This window comes from Lepisma saccharinum, chromosome 14 (assembly GCF_977018435.1).
Source record: "Lepisma saccharinum chromosome 14, izLepSacc3.1, whole genome shotgun sequence".
Lineage (NCBI taxonomy): Eukaryota > Metazoa > Arthropoda > Insecta > Zygentoma > Lepismatidae > Lepisma > Lepisma saccharinum.
Window position 1 is genome coordinate 46800740 of NC_139242.1, and position 15388 is coordinate 46816127.

Below are 15388 nucleotides of genomic sequence, written 5' to 3' on the forward strand. Positions count from 1 at the left end.
GCTGGTAATTAGGCCGTTGAAAGTTACGTCCTCCCCTGCCTCTAAAGCCTCTACCTGCACCCCTGTTACCTCTAGGGAAATATTGATTTGGCCTGTAAAAGTTCTGGCGTGGAACTTGGTTAGAGAAGTTACCATTATTACTAGAGACGTACTTTCTATTCTTGCCACCTCTAGATGGCCAATAGTTGTTTCTGGGGGGTTGATTTTGCATTTGTTTTATGAGCTTGTTGCTATCTGTCACAGAATTGATCAATTCTTGGTGTGAAATTTGCATATCGTGAAGTTTGGTTGCAAGAAGGCTAACGTCTTGATTATCCTGAGCGGTGCTATTTGGAACGGCCGTGCGTGGAAAGGAGGCGCCCTGAACGGTCGTTGCTCTGGCTGACTCGACTGGATGGGCAGCTGTTTCCGCCGTGGGAGCTGCTGCGCTCGCAAGTTTGTGCCTATGAACGTGTTTCCTTCGTGTCGGCTTCGCAAGGATTTTCTCCTCGTCAGACGAGAAGGAATCGGAAGACGACGTGTCGGAATCAGAACCAAAGATTGTATTAAATTTTTCTTGCCGATTGCGTTCTTTAGCGATGACTCGACGCTTCTCCACGCGTCTGAGCCAGCTAATAAGGTCTTCCAAACTTGCGAACTCCTTCTCGGCGGCTTCCAGGTATTTATCCTGGAGGCCACTTATGATGGAATACATGAGCTTATCCTCTCGAATGCCAGGAACCAGTTTCCTGACCAGAGCGGATTTACTCGTTACGTAATTCATCACCGTTTCATCCTTCCTTTGGATCCTAGCACGGATCCTGTCCTCGGCTAACCTGAGGTCACCTTTCTCTGGGAACGTGTCTTTTAATTTGTCCTTGAGATCGTTGTAGGACAACGTAGCAAAGTTCGGGGAAAGCTTAATGCCAGAAAACCATTCCAGGGCGATTCCCTGCAACGCTAACGCCAGAGCCGATTTCTTTCGTTCTTCGTTCCACCCGTTAAATTCCGCCAGGTTGTCAAACTTCAACAAGAACTGATGGACACTGTCTCGTTTTCCTCCCGAAAATGCGGGCGTTTTAAAGGATGCGGTATGCGACATGTTGACCTCAAGGTCGCACGAATTTACTTGATGCCCTAAGGACTCTTCGGGGTGGTTTGGACAGTACGGATCAGCTAATGCATCGATTCGAGTGGCCTGTATTTGCCTACTTAAAGATCTGGTAATGACTCGCCGATTGGCGTGGGGGATGGGGGTAGACGAAACAGCTAATGAATGAAGTTCATCGAGGGTGCGATCAAGTTCATCTTCGAGTTCATTGAGCCTATCCATTGAACACTCATTGCTTGGCAAATGGAAATAGACATGCCAATTGGGAGGGGGGGGGGTTGATGCCAAAAGAGAGAAAAATAAAGGTTGAAAAACCGGGAAGCCAAGCCTCCACCACTTAAATCGTCTTCTTTACATATCGATCGAGCACTTACTAAGGGGAGAAATGAGAAGGTCAGATGGAGTTTTACAGTTTACTCGGCTAATCAAATGAGAGTAGTAGGAGAAGGGTAGGTGGCTGAGGGAAGCGCCAGCACTTACCTCTGCTTCCTGGCGGCGGCACTGGCTGCTACTACCAACTGATTACAACCCAAAATAAGACCTGGTGACAGGGCACCCATCGCTTAAATAGTAGCCAGTTCCGCTGTACTTTGCAACCTCCGTTTCCTGTGGAATTCTCCTCTGCAAGTCGGAACATTCCAGGAGACGGAGGAAACCGGACGAGAAGTATACCAGGAAGCAAACGTTCTGCACCCGCATCCCCAGCCATCTACAGTACACGTTGCATGCATTACGGAGGTCCTCTGTAGGGTTTCATAGAAGTTTGGGGGAGAAAAAAAAAAACACGTGAAACCCTACAGAGGTGCGGTTATTTAGAGCCGCAGCCGTTAGAACCTTTTTGGTTGGGCACCACGCACCCTGGCGGGGTTAGGGGCCAGGCATCCTAAAAAAACAACAATTATTATTTGTTTGTTTGCGTCACAATACGAAAATAATAAGAAGCGCGCGCATATGCATGTGCAGCACATCGTTCCCGCGAAGAGGTTTGCAAAAGTCGCGATATACATTGGCACCCAGAACTTGGAAATAATGCATATTCGCTCACCACTGTTGCCAGCTTAGTCTCTCTCTTCATCTTACAGCAATATTGCTATCTCTATCTTTTTTTAGTTGGAGGTGGGTTGCCAACACACTCTAGTTAATAATGCTACATATTATACACGCACACACATACTATGTTGCCATCCATTCATCCATCCCTCTCTCTCTTTTACGGCTGTGTGTGTTTGTTGTCGGCTCTATTGCCCAGTGTGTGTATGTTACGTCAGTATATAAATTAGTTAAGTCTCAAGCAAGATAGTTCTTGTTAAGTAAGAAAAAAAAACTGTAGGTAGGTGTTGGTAATACTGTCGGTTGTTTAACTATTCCCTCTCTCTTTTTCTCCTCTTTTTTTGTAAAAAGCTATGGCAAAAATACCAGTAGGCTGGCAAATTGCTTTATGCACTGTAAAGCCACAAGCAATATTGCCAGCTCCTTGCTTTAGGTTAGGTTAGACCAAAATAAAAACCTTGATGACTTTTCGAGTAAGATGTTGGCAATACTGCAAGACAAGCCTCAAGCAGTATTGCCAGCTCCTTGCTTGAGGCTAGGTTAGACCAAATAAAAACCTTGGTAACTTTTCGAGTAAGATGTTGGCAACGCTGCAAGGCAGACCTCAAGCAGCGTTGCCAGTTCCTTGCTTTAGGCTAGGTTAGACCAAATAAAAAACCTTGGTGATTTTTTCGAGTAAGATGTTGGCAACGCTGCAAGGCAGACCTCAAGCAGTATTGCCAGCTCCTTGCTTGAGGTTAAGTTAGACCCAAAAAAAAAACCTCGGTGATTTTTTTGAGTAAGAAGCTGGCAACACTGCGAGAAAATGGGGCTCATGCCTTACGAGAGAAATCCATTAAGGCGAGCCCCATCGAGCCCCATTTTCGGTTGGCGAACCGGGGACACTACTCTACTCCCATTTATGCTTGCTTATTTTCTCTCCAGGTCCAGAATTGTACTATTTACAATTAATTGATCTTTAACAACTCTGGGATTAATAAAGATCCAGGAACTCATATATTCTAATGTGTTCTATTTGGTTCTGTAACAGCACTGGAACCATTTTTCTTGCCCAATTTAAATTTGTCCAGTTTGCATATTGTTTCATTTCAATACATAACTTGGACCTTATTTAAACTGATGCGGAAAAAAGGTGATAAAATGAACTGCAATAATTACCATGGAATTTCTCTACTCTCAACAACATATAAAATATTATCTAACATTATTTTAACAAGACTAACCCCGTATGCTAATGAAATTATAGGTGATTATCAATGTGGATTTAAACGTAACAGATCAACTACAGATCAAATTTTTCACATCAGACAGACACTTGAAAAATAATCAAAATGTCCATCAGCTATTCATTGATTTAAAAAAAGCATATGATTTGGTCAAAAGAGATAAATTATATAATATATTATTAGAGTTTGGAATACCTAAGAAACTTGTTAGTATGATAAAAGTATGCACCAGTGAAACAAAGTAAAATTCGTGTGGGTATTAATGTGTCTGACAAATTTACAATTCATGATGGGTTAAAACAAGGAGATGCATTATCTCCATTGCTCTTTAATTTTGCCTTAGAGGAAATAAAAAGTAGGATTAATTCAGGAAATGCATGTTACTTGTCTCTTCATAAACTTTTGTCTTCTCGTTTAATATCTAAGAAACTAAAAGTTAAAATATACAAAACAGTAATTTTGCCTGTAGTATTATATGGGTGTGAAACTTGGTCCCTTACATTGAAAGAGGAACATAAATTGAGAGTATTTGAAAATAAGATCCTTAGGAAAATATTTGGACCTAAAAGAGATGAGGAGCCAGGTGAGTAAAAGTGAAGGTAAAGTGTTCCCCTGTGCATATTACCACGCCATGAAGGCGTATAGGGGGTGTGGGGGTAACGCAGGAGACAGGTGAGTGGAGAAGGTTACATAATTTAGAAGTACATAATTTGTATTCATGTCCAGATATTATTAGTATGATTAAATCAAGAAGACTTAGGTGGGCAGGTCATGTGGCACGAATGGGAGAGGAAAGAGGAGTTCACAGGATTCTTGTTGGGAAACCTGATGGTAAGAGACCTGTAGGAAGGCCAAGACTAAGATGGAGGGACAACGTTGAGATGGACGGACCTAAAGGAAATCGGTAGGGATGGAAAAGAGTATATAGATCTTGCTCAAGATAGGGACAGATGGAAGGCCTGTGTTGCTGCAGCCATGAACCTTCAGGTTTAAGAAGGCTAGAGAGTTGGTTAGTTAGTGAAAAAAAGGTTCCTGGACAGCATTTAAATTAATCCATAGAAAAAAAGGTTCCTGGATCAAATTGAAAAACTTTACAGATAAAAAGGTTCTTGACGATCCAGATCTCATTTACGCTTGCTGATTTTCTCTCCAGGACCACCTTCGCGTGGTTTGCTGTTGTCTAGATATTCACAATAGTTTCATGGCTACATTGGCGTATTATACTAATGCAAATACCTAGGCAACAATGAAAGCAAACCAAATGAAGATTGACGTGAATGCTCTAGAAGGAATTCAAAGCAGATGTAATTTTTCAGAAAATTCAGTGTTAGCAGTTTTTTTTTAAAGGAGAGGAAGTTTCAAAAATGACTTTGCAGCCGAACCTTAAGTGGTTGGGAGGTGCTATTACAAAGCACTATCATGGGGCTTCCGGTGTGATCCTTGGTAGAGGCACATTGCACAGTGGTTCGGATAAACCGGAAACTGTAAGTTGTCCCAAGTAGCCTCTCTCGGCACAAAATGGCAAAAGAGAAGCTTTCTCTTTGGCAGTGCTCCATATTCAGTTTTACCATAACATTTGTTTACAAACGTGTATTCTGAGAGGAAGGAATCAGGAAAGCGTGAAAGTGGTTAGCCACTTAAATATGACATGAAGTGTTGTTCATAATGTTTATTAACCCGTCATCACAAAATAACTTTAAAAATCACTGACAAGTCCATTGTTTTTCAGATTCTGCAATTGGATGAATTCACATCACGAGTGATACAAGAGTGACTGGTCAACTTCCAAAGAAGTCTAAACAGGTAAGAGCAATATCCTATGTGCATGAACAGTAACATGAATAGTTTTAGTATAGTACTTTATCAGCAGAGCATTTTTATTGTGTTCAAATTCTTGCATTGTAAGGGAGACACCATAGGGTGTTGTAAGTGAAAAAGGCAGTTATCTTATTTAAACTTGGCAAATTACTTCTTTATTATTAGCATAATTACATGCTTTATAAGATCCTCTATCTATGAGTTCAGTATTTACATACCTTGATTTTAGAAGCTCTCTAATTGCTTCATTACGCCCAACCATTGCAGTTGTGTCTTGTGTCTTCTACACAAAAATAAAACAATGAATATACTGTTTATTAGAGATGGGACAGATTAATCTATAGTCATATAGGAATTTCTGTATCAGTGAAATACTGATAATTCTTCTGATCCAATATATTTATAAATAGCCTGCCATTTTGTTATGAGTATAAACGTATAATTGTATGCCCTGTTTTTGTAAAGTAAAATTCCATATATGTGATTTCTTTGGTAAAACTTGTGATGGGCAAGGGTAGACACAAAACAAAAAAAATAATTCTGATGCCAGTCCCCTTTTCTCAGGAGCCCGTACAAAAAAAAATATATATATATATATATTTTTCAGATATGGTCCAAGAAAGCCATGAATCCAACTAAGTTTAAACTCGCATTTCTTTAACCCGGTTTTCAATTTTAAAAATCTGTTTTTATGGGTTTATATTTTCATTTTCACTTAAAAACACCAAATCAACAACAATAATCAACAATCAAAACTGCTTCTTTCGAGGAAACTGATGTTGTTGATTTCAAGAATAGTGTTTTTACCGGGTGGCTACTCACTGGAAAATCCTTGAATTCCAGGAATTCTGTGGCCTCCCTGATGGCGAAGTGGTAGCATCGTCGCCTTGTAATCAAGGGGCCCCGGCTTCAATACCCGGTGGAGGAACTGTAGGTCCAGTTCTGATTAGCCTTACAGTGCATAAAGTGGACTTAAAACACCAAATCCTCCGTAGACGTGAGATATTGGAACTTCTATTAATCCAAATCCCATTAAATTTATACATATTTAGAAATGCCCTGAGGCACGTTTTTCACAGTTTAGCTTTTGTTTTTATCGAGGAAGGAAAACAAAAACAAATTCTCTCAATCTTTTACTTTAGTGTCCTCTGAACAACAATTTGACAGACAGAAGATTATTGCAAGATAAGTTATCTTGAAGTTTGTTAATTGAATTTGAATTATTATATAATTAACAATTTTTTGTAGCTTAGTATATCCCATAACATTCGTGACTTGTGTTTGTACATGTATTTCAAATCTGAGTATGTGGCAAATGTAAACTCCGCACCTTAAATGAAATATTTTAAATATATATAGAATACCATTTCATTGAATTGAGTTATAATTTTTTCATACGTGGGAATCACACAGACACTTTATATTGTTAATATATTTGTGTGTTTACGGTGATAAAATGTGAGGTTGAAGTACTTGTACCCCTTGAATTTTTGGAAAGTTCATCTTGAAAACCAGGAATTATACTTTAATTTTATCATGGTCATAGTGGCCACCCTGTGTTTACTCCATGAATTAGTTTAAAAGACCAGTGTAGATCATATTTAAAAGTGTCAAGTGCCTAGAAATTCTGTTTGTTGTTTTCCCATCGGCCTGTTGTCAGGAAAGCTTATATTTGTTTAGTGGTGCAAGTGTTTCAAACTCTTGTTATCAACTATCACCATCTCATAATGCTACTAGGCTGCTTTTGGAGAGTACAATTGATACCACATGACTAGAGGCACATATTTTTGGTATTGGTAAACAAAGATGAAAATTGTGGTACAAAAACAGTCAATTTCGGGTTCAAAAGCGGTAAATAAAATAAAATTTTGCTGTTGTAGCGGTGAAAAAGGTATATAAAATGACATTTTCGTTTTAAACGTGTGAATATAATTCCAAATTTGATTTAAAAACTGCACTATTACACAAAATAATCATATCCCTTCTAATAGCACATTTATGTCGTTACCAGAATATTAAGTTTATTCCTGTATAAAGGGGTCCATTTTTGCTTCTGAAATATTTACAGCAGAATTAATCAATTTTCTGTGAATTGCGTAACTTGCAGGATAATTCTGACTTCAGAAAATGTTGCGTTGGTACATAAACTCTAAATTTCGTGTTTAAGAGTCTATTTCGCAATTTTGCAGTTCATTTCACATTATTTTGTGACAAAACAGGGTAGAAAAAGGTACCTCACACCTTTCAGAAACATGAAAAAATAACTCTACAATGTGTTATTTCACATTTTGTGGTTTCATAAAAACAAAATATGCATGCCTCTACACATGACCTATCGTATCTCAAAGTCTAATACAAGTACAGTCATAAGCTTAAGTGTGTTGGAATTAACAGCAAAAAAATAGATTTTTTTTTTACAGATTTTGTATTTTTTAGGTTAGAAAGTCTTAATAAGCAGACACGTTCCACACTGAGACACCAGATCATGATCGCAAATGTAATAACTCAATAACCACTAATTTCATTTTGTGCATGCAACCCAATTTTGCTTTCCACTATAGTACAAATACAATTCCTTTATTTGGTTGTTGTGCCACCAGCCCATGTAGCAGCTAAAAGCAGACTGGTAAAAGTGGATATACATATCCCCTTAAATCAAGCACCACAGGTGCCCCCCCCCCCCGAGACCTATGATGCACTCTCACCCAAAAGGTATATTATTTTCCTAGTGCCCCCCGCCCCCCCCCCTCTATGCCGAATTATTTACTCAAATAATTATTTTGATCAGACAAAATTTGCGGAACAATATAATACAGACATATTTCAGCGACATAAAATTTTATCATAGTCATAGTGGCCACCCTGTGTTTACTCCATGAATTAGTTTAAAAGACCAGTGTAGATCATATTTAAAAGTGTCAAGTGCCTAGAAATTCTGTTTGTTGTTTTCCCATCGGCCTGTTGTCAGGAAAGCTTATATTTGTTTAGTGGTGCAAGTGTTTCAAACTCTTGTTATCAACTATCACCATCTCATAATGCTACTAGGCTGCTTTTGGAGAGTACAATTGATACCACATGACTAGAGGCACATATTTTTGGTATTGGTAAACAAAGATGAAAATTGTGGTACAAAAACAGTCAATTTCGGGTTCAAAAGCGGTAAATAAAATAAAATTTTGCTGTTGTAGCGGTGAAAAAGGTATATAAAATGACATTTTCGTTTTAAACGTGTGAATATAATTCCAAATTTGATTTAAAAACTGCACTATTACACAAAATAATCATATCCCTTCTAATAGCACATTTATGTCGTTACCAGAATATTAAGTTTATTCCTGTATAAAGGGGTCCATTTTTGCTTCTGAAATATTTACAGCAGAATTAATCAATTTTCTGTGAATTGCGTAACTTGCAGGATAATTCTGACTTCAGAAAATGTTGCGTTGGTACATAAACTCTAAATTTCGTGTTTAAGAGTCTATTTCGCAATTTTGCAGTTCATTTCACATTATTTTGTGACAAAACAGGGTAGAAAAAGGTACCTCACACCTTTCAGAAACATGAAAAAATAACTCTACAATGTGTTATTTCACATTTTGTGGTTTCATAAAAACAAAATATGCATGCCTCTACACATGACCTATCGTATCTCAAAGTCTAATACAAGTACAGTCATAAGCTTAAGTGTGTTGGAATTAACAGCAAAAAAATAGATTTTTTTTTTACAGATTTTGTATTTTTTAGGTTAGAAAGTCTTAATAAGCAGACACGTTCCACACTGAGACACCAGATCATGATCGCAAATGTAATAACTCAATAACCACTAATTTCATTTTGTGCATGCAACCCAATTTTGCTTTCCACTATAGTACAAATACAATTCCTTTATTTGGTTGTTGTGCCACCAGCCCATGTAGCAGCTAAAAGCAGACTGGTAAAAGTGGATATACATATCCCCTTAAATCAAGCACCACAGGTGCCCCCCCCCCCCCCCCGAGACCTATGATGCACTCTCACCCAAAAGGTATATTATTTTCCTAGTGCCCCCCGCCCCCCCCCTCTATGCCGAATTATTTACTCAAATAATTATTTTGATCAGACAAAATTTGCGGAACAATATAATACAGACATATTTCAGCGACATAAAATTTTATCATGGTCATAGTGGCCACCCTGTGTTTACTCCATGAATTAGTTTAAAAGACCAGTGTAGATCATATTTAAAAGTGTCAAGTGCCTAGAAATTCTGTTTGTTGTTTTCCCATCGGCCTGTTGTCAGGAAAGCTTATATTTGTTTAGTGGTGCAAGTGTTTCAAACTCTTGTTATCAACTATCACCATCTCATAATGCTACTAGGCTGCTTTTGGAGAGTACAATTGATACCACATGACTAGAGGCACATATTTTTGGTATTGGTAAACAAAGATGAAAATTGTGGTACAAAAACAGTCAATTTCGGGTTCAAAAGCGGTAAATAAAATAAAATTTTGCTGTTGTAGCGGTGAAAAAGGTATATAAAATGACATTTTCGTTTTAAACGTGTGAATATAATTCCAAATTTGATTTAAAAACTGCACTATTACACAAAATAATCATATCCCTTCTAATAGCACATTTATGTCGTTACCAGAATATTAAGTTTATTCCTGTATAAAGGGGTCCATTTTTGCTTCTGAAATATTTACAGCAGAATTAATCAATTTTCTGTGAATTGCGTAACTTGCAGGATAATTCTGACTTCAGAAAATGTTGCGTTGGTACATAAACTCTAAATTTCGTGTTTAAGAGTCTATTTCGCAATTTTGCAGTTCATTTCACATTATTTTGTGACAAAACAGGGTAGAAAAAGGTACCTCACACCTTTCAGAAACATGAAAAAATAACTCTACAATGTGTTATTTCACATTTTGTGGTTTCATAAAAACAAAATATGCATGCCTCTACACATGACATATCGTATCTCAAAGTCTAATACAAGTACAGTCATAAGCTTAAGTGTGTTGGAATTAACAGCAAAAAAATAGATTTTTTTTTTACAGATTTTGTATTTTTTAGGTTAGAAAGTCTTAATAAGCAGACACGTTCCACACTGAGACACCAGATCATGATCGCAAATGTAATAACTCAATAACCACTAATTTCATTTTGTGCATGCAACCCAATTTTGCTTTCCACTATAGTACAAATACAATTCCTTTATTTGGTTGTTGTGCCACCAGCCCATGTAGCAGCTAAAAGCAGACTGGTAAAAGTGGATATACATATCCCCTTAAATCAAGCACCACAGGTGCCCCCCCCCCGAGACCTATGATGCACTCTCACCCAAAAGGTATATTATTTTCCTAGTGCCCCCCGCCCCCCCCCCCTCTATGCCGAATTATTTACTCAAATAATTATTTTGATCAGACAAAATTTGCGGAACAATATAATACAGACATATTTCAGCGACATAAAATTTACAAAACTGCTTAAGCTCACTGCCATTGTTAGTGTACTGAAACTTATTTGTATTAATGTGAACACCCCCCTTCCCCCTTACAAACCGATTCTAAAGGCATAAGAGGTGGTGTTTCATTTCAAACCCATCGCCGCAATCACCCACAGATAGGAAGAAAAACTGTACATAATAACCATATCTAAAAATCAATAACAAGTCCATCAAAGAAACGACCCCCCCCCTTTTTTTTGTGTCAAGATATATGGAATTGGTATAAAATTTTGTCTCCCAAAAAAATTTCCATGATAAAGGCATGTCATGGGCACCCCTGTCAAACACAGCACATTCTGAGCTTTCCAAGCCAAGGATTTGTCATGTTTCTCTTTCGTAAATACAATGCGGAACATTACACTCTGATCAACAACATATAATCGAGAACACATTCATGCCAGCTGAATGTAGCATTTCTGTCTGCCTTGAAAGTCTGCTTTTGCTGTCATGTTGGATATATATTCGCTTCTGTGTAGATTGCTTAGGGAATAAGTGATAAATACACTTTAGAACATTGTTTTATGCACAGTTCTTATGTGAAAACTAATTCATGGAGAAGAACTAATGCATGTTGTTGTTTTAAGTCCACTTTATGCACAGTAAGGCTAATCGGGACTGGACCTACAGTTTAAAGTGGGATCCGAACCACTTGTGCCTCCACCGGGTATCGAACCTGGGACCCCTTGATTACAAGGCGGTGACGCTACCACTGCGCCATCGGGGAGGCCCAACTAATGCATATGCATGCAACTTTCTCAAAAGATGGTTTCAGTACAAAGTACGACATCACTTGCAATTGTGAAATACGTTAATTAAAATAAATCTATGTGCTTGAGTTAAGGGGTTATGAATATGCAATTTCACTGGCAAATCATCCATTCTGAAAGAGCATAAGTGGCTCGTTAACTTCCTTAATGTTGGCAACAAGATGACTGCAATAGTTTTTAAGCACAGCACACTATGACACCAGGTGTCCCTTCATCAATTTCATCATGCCATCACTCATCCTCATCTTTATAATTAGCCAAAAGTGTCAAAAAAAAAAAAGCAAAGTAAAATAAACCAAACAATAAAATCAATGTGTTTTGCTTTTGAAAATTGAACTACATATTTAGACATTTTATAAGACCAGGACATATGAATATTAAGTTTATAACAAAAATTGCAGAATTTTAAACTAAATTTCCAGCTATTTATAAATATATAGGTTCAGCAAATTTACAAAAATGCCTATATTAGTTAATATCGATTATAAACAAAATAGTGCTCCTTTGTACATTATATGTGCGAAATATTCTTGTAAGTACTCTGCTTAAACTTGTATTGGCTGATACAGATTAACCTTTAGCGGTCAGCTGGTCCATGCCCCTGCCTCATGATAGCAATTAACATGTCATTCTTACAAACTACTACTGTCTTTTTGGTCTTTTATACACATATGGAGGTGTGACACAGCGGAATTTTTGTCAAAGCTTGTTTTAGTTTTTCATCCCTATGAATTTTAACCCTTATCCGTCGAACCTCTCACGTGCGTGTATTCTCATTAACGCCGGTGCATTTTCAAGAGCGCTCTTTTCAAACTTGCCGCGAAGTACAAAAAAAATCGTAACTCAAGAACCATTTGTCATAGACAGGTAAAATTCGTTTTCTTTTTTCTTTCTTTAGGACAGGGCTTTTAGCGGAGGTAAAATTTATACATTGTGCCTCCCAAAAATTAGTGTTAAACAAAGAAAAAGAAAGTGTTTTTTTTTTTAAAAAAAAAGCCCCCCCACCCCTCAATGAAAGTGAATGAAAATTGTAGTGTAGTGATGGTACATTCCTAAAACTGTGCAAAGTTTTGTTGAAATCAGAGTGATAGTTCTTGATTTTAAAAAAATAACATTATATAAAGTGGCAGTGTTGCCAGCTTAGCGACAATGTACGGAATTCGCTTCTAGAATCGGCCCTATGAATGCTGGATGGACCAAATTCGGTGGAAAGCACGACATAAAACCACTCTGTGAGGATATGTAATGCACGAACTGCAACTTTAAAAGAAAAACGGAAATTACGGGGTTCGGAAATTTACCATAATTTTCAGATGTTACTTAAAATATTGCTTTTTACTCATTATTACATTTAGAATTTAATTGTTCACAAAGATGCAGTAGTTCAACCATTTATCACATCGTAACAATGAATGTATTGTTTTGTAATTCCAGTATATAATACCTTCGCACGCGAATTAATGAATAAAAAAGATAGAACTAAAATACAGTGTACAGTTTTCAAGAAATAACACGTTAATTACTGCCGTGTGGTAACACGTGGTCGGGGCAGACTTTGACAATTGGGCCTTTGCCCCCACGTGTCCCCCCTGAATCCTTAATTGTCGGACATTGCTTAAAATATTTCTCTTCACTCATTCATGCACAAAGAATTTTTTTTCTTACAAAAAGATGCAGTAGTTTACGAGTAATAGCCACTTTTAGACATATATCCCATAATATCACATTGATAACAAAGGGAAAGAAAGGACTTTATCAAACTTCACTTGTTAATACAGGGTGACCACTCTAGGACCATGATAAAATTCAAGTATAATTCCCGATTTTCAAGGCTACAAGAATATGTTTTCTCTATTTCAACCTTGCTTATTACTGCCTCTCACCCCCCCCCCCAACACACACACACAAATACAGTATATTAACAATATAAAGGGTCTTTGTGATTCAAATATACCCAAAAATTCTGATTAAATTAAACAGTATATATATATAAAATATTTAATTTGAGATGCAGAGTTTACATTTGCAATTTCACATACTCAGACTCGAAATACATCTAAAAACATAAGACAAATGTTACGGGATTTACTAATCTACAAAAATGTCCATTGTATATGAATTTCAAAATCAAATTTACTTAATCAAATTCAAGATATATCTTGCAATAATCTTCCATCTGTCAGATAGTTTATTATTCCGCAAAGGACACTAACGAAGCACAGAGATTGAGAGAATATTGATTTATTTTCCACGCAGCTTTCTTTTCTTTTCCTTCCTCGATAAAAATAAAAGCTAAATGTGAAAAAATTGTCTTAGGGTATTTATAAATATGAATAAACTGAATGTGATTTGGATTAATAAAAGTTGCAATTTTTCACGTCTATGGAGAAAAATTCATGCATAATTCCTGGAATTCTCAGTGAGTAGCATAACAATGGATGTATTGTCTTGTTATTTGTGTATGTCATAATGTAATATGTATACTAAAGATAAAAAAAGACCGAACTTAAATATCGACCATCCGGCATTAAGGGGTTCACATGTGGCGGTCGAAATTTCAAGTCAGGCAACTGAAGATTTAAAGGTTGAATTTTATTAAAAAATATCATAGATTGAGAAAAATTTGTTGTAGAAAGTTGTTTTATTTTGGATGGAATGGCTAGGGCTTTACAGGAAGTACAATGTTGACATTCCAACTCATTATAGTTGCAATTAGAGGAAAAGAGGGTAATTTAATCAAGAATGCCTTTTCAACCCCCTCCCTCTATTAAACAAAAGTGAATAGATTTTTTTTTTTAGCAATGTTGCAAACTATTCTTAAGTAAGCTATACAGCAGAACATGAAATTGTGAGCCTCAAGGTAGACTCCCTGCTTCCCTCTTCACCCCTCACATTTGTAGTTTCATCATCATGTAAAGTTGCTGGTGACAATGAGAATATTCCTCGTATGGCACAGCAACAAGAGCAACTATTCGGCAAGCATGACCTCAATAAAGTAAGAGTATTATTGCACCAGTTTTTTTCAAACTTTACTACCAAAGAGAGATGAATATAACGGGATTAGACAAGTTCGATGAGGTAGTCCATAGGTCTGTTTTTAGTTTTATGATTGTGGAGAATATCGAACTGATGAAAAGCTGAGACTTGATTAGCAGAAAAGTAAAACTTTCGGAGTTATAAAACATGTTACAAATTCTGCATAATTTAAGAAAAGTTTAAAATAACACAAAATAATCAAATGTTGTTATTGCAGGGAGTGTGTGTCTGCCCAGCACTCTGGCTCACATTTTCATGTCCCACATTATAGTGTTTCTAGCCAAGTCCATGTAGCCTAGTTATTTTTATCTGTACACCACTCTTTGAGATAGTTAGGTTTTGGAATTTATGGAAAAAAAAAAAAAAAAAACTTTCAAAGAAATGTATTTTTAAGATTTTCAAGTACATGAAAACCTCCCATCCTAGGGAACTTGCAGGGAGGAAAGTCTTCTGTCTGCTAAAGGTTAATTTATTCACATATTTAAAAAGTGATAATTATATTCATAACAGGGTGAGCAGTAAAAATTTTAATTTTCTTGTAACTGCAAAAGTTTTTCTACCCACTTCTGTAACAAGTATTGACAAACTTTTGCCTCCATAGTAGTACTAAATTTCCATTGGTGCATGTGTGTAGTAGAGCCACCATGTTGGAAAGTACCAGCCGATATTGTACGTATATAAATTTGAATTTTGTACAGTGGGATTCATAAGTATCACTTCCAAAATTGTTGACTATTTTCATTCATTTTTTCTCTTGCATCCTTTAAAGACTGGCCTTTTACATATGCCGGTCCAGAAGTTGTCAGCAGTTTGCTTGGTGTTTTCTTGCAAATTCTCATTGTGAAAATAGGTGATTGACAATTTTGCATGGTAATACTTATGCATCCCACTCTACAGACTTTACTTACTCTTA

At 36.9% G+C, this 15388-nt stretch overlaps 1 long non-coding RNA gene across 1 annotated transcript in view; it reads left to right on the forward strand.

Moving 5' to 3' along the window:
• The window catches only part of LOC145998850 (uncharacterized), an 86582-nt gene that overhangs the window by 71029 nt on the left and 165 nt on the right, over nt 1-15388 (forward strand). Inside the window, exon 5 of the long non-coding RNA XR_014443348.1 lies at nt 5096-5169. This is a non-coding gene — a long non-coding RNA (uncharacterized LOC145998850). The remainder of the gene's footprint in view (nt 1-5095; nt 5170-15388) is intronic.